We start from the raw sequence: 2,083 nt of genomic DNA, 5'->3' as shown, positions 1-2,083 counted from the left end.
TCATAATATTTACTTATGTACCCACTCACCAATTATTGTTTATTATTACTATTGTTACAGATTGTATATGTTACAGTATTTCCAGTAGTTATCCCTTATTCTTACTTACTTCTCAGTGTCTTCTTTTGACTTGATCACTTTGTACGGACTTCCTTCGTATTGTGTACTACCTTTCCCTTCACCAGAATTAACACGCATCTAGTTCTGGTGCCATAGTGCCTAAGGCTTTTAACTCCTAACCAGAAGGCTGGTAGTTCAAACCCACCAGCCACTCCTCAGAAGAAAGATTGGGTAATCTACTTCCAAAGAGATACCAACTCGGAAACCCAAGGAGGGGTCACTTTGAGTTAAACTCGACTCTACAGCAGTGAGTTTGGTTTTGGTTTTTGACTAGTTAGTTTTTAAGAGCTCTGGTAGTATAGTGCCTAAGGCATTTGACTGCTAACCAGAAGGCTGGAGGTTCAAACCCACCAGCCACTCCTCGGAAGGAAGGTTGGGGAATTTACTTCAGTAGTGATACAGCCTTGGAAACCCAAGGAGGGGTCGTTATGAGTCGGGTCTGACTCGAGGGCACATAACAACAACAGTTAGTTATTATCTCTCCTTCTCCCTCCGAAAAAATATAGAACATGTCATAGATATTCATATTATCCTTGCACAGAAGTCACACTAATCTTCTATTGTTCCAGTTTTAGTGTATATGCTGCTAAAACCAGCACAAGATATTGTCATTTTTAATACAGTTTTTTCCATCTTTATAGACTGCCTGTTTTGAAAAAAGTTTAACTTAATTTAATTCAGACTGCACTAAATAGAATAGTTGATCTTTCAAATGAATAATATGTATAGAAATATAGATTTTCCAGTATAGTTAAATTTGATTAAGTGATTTGGGAATAATTATTTAGATTTTCATGTATTGGGGGAAAATAAAACTTGAGGTAAGAAATTATCAAATTCTTGCTCTAAATATTTTAAGTGATCATTTAACTAAATTGAAGTTGCTTCTTTTGGAAGGATCTCAAAAAAATAAATAAATAAATAAATAATGAAGCTAAAATAGCCCTTGGCCTTTTTTTTTTTGGTTTTATGACAAATTAATCTTCCAATATCTCATCATTTTCCCACTTTTAACATCTGTTAATAAGTTAAAGCAGTGTAGAATTGTCTTTTTTTTTTTTTTATCCTGAGGGTCTCCAAGTCTAATAATATACAGGAACTCCCTGGGATACAATGTCCAATATAAAGGCAGCTCCTACTTGCCCTTTGTTGTTGTTATGTGCAGTCAAGTTGGACCCAACTCATAGCGACTCCTCGGGTTTCTGAGGTGGCATAGCTACGGAAGTAGATTGCCCAACCTTTCTTCTGAGGAGTGGCTGGTGGGTTTGAACCACCAGACTTTTGGTTAGCAGTCAAGTGCCTTAGGCACTACACTAGCAGACCTCCTACTTGTCCTTTAAGGTTATGTAAGTATTCTCTTATTTTGAAATGACTGAACCAATCCCAGTAGCTCTGGTGGCGTAGTGCCTAAGGCATTTGACTGCTAACCAGAAGCCCGGCTGTTCAAACCCACAAGCCATCCTCAAAAGAAAGGTTGGGCAATCTACTTCCACATTGATGCCTCCTCAGAAATCTAAGGAGGGGTCACCATGAGTTGGATCCAACTCGACAGCAGTGTGAGCCAATTCCTACTTGCAACACATTCTTCACCACAATCACCTTCGCTGGCTGCATATGCAGCTTTGAAACCATCACAAAATCTTCAGTCTTTTCTTGCACTAAAGTAAGATTAAATGAGGTCTGTATGCAGCTGTTTGGGCTCACCTACAAATTCCATTTAAAGACTGAAAGACACATATTAACTTGGGTGAAGAGAAAACCAAAACAACCAAACTCACTGCCCATGAGTCAATTCCAGCTCATAGCAACCCTTTTGGTTTCCGAGGTGGTAAATCTTTATGGAAGTAGATCACCCAGTCTTCCTTCTGTGGAGTGGCTGGTGGGTTTGAACCACCAACCTTCTGGTCAATGCCCTAGGCACTGCACCCCAGGGGTCCTCAAGTGAAGAGAAGGAATACATAAA

The 2,083-nt window shown here is 39.1% G+C and overlaps 1 non-coding gene across 1 annotated transcript; it reads right to left on the bottom strand.

Moving 5' to 3' along the window:
• Nucleotides 1-616: 616 nt before the first annotated feature.
• LOC122150534 lies at nt 617-719 on the bottom strand. Its single transcript, XR_006163716.1, has one exon. It is a non-coding gene; the product is annotated as a U6 spliceosomal RNA (small nuclear RNA).
• Between the last annotated feature and the right edge of the window lie 1,364 nt (nt 720-2,083).

The sequence above is a fragment of the Orycteropus afer genome, unplaced genomic scaffold (assembly GCF_000298275.1).
Source record: "Orycteropus afer afer isolate SDZICR_OR568_19922 unplaced genomic scaffold, OryAfe1.0 scaffold00162, whole genome shotgun sequence".
Classification (NCBI taxonomy): domain Eukaryota; kingdom Metazoa; phylum Chordata; class Mammalia; order Tubulidentata; family Orycteropodidae; genus Orycteropus; species Orycteropus afer.
The sequence above is the reverse complement of the archived record's forward strand: the minus strand, read 5'-3'. Positions and strand labels throughout refer to the sequence as shown.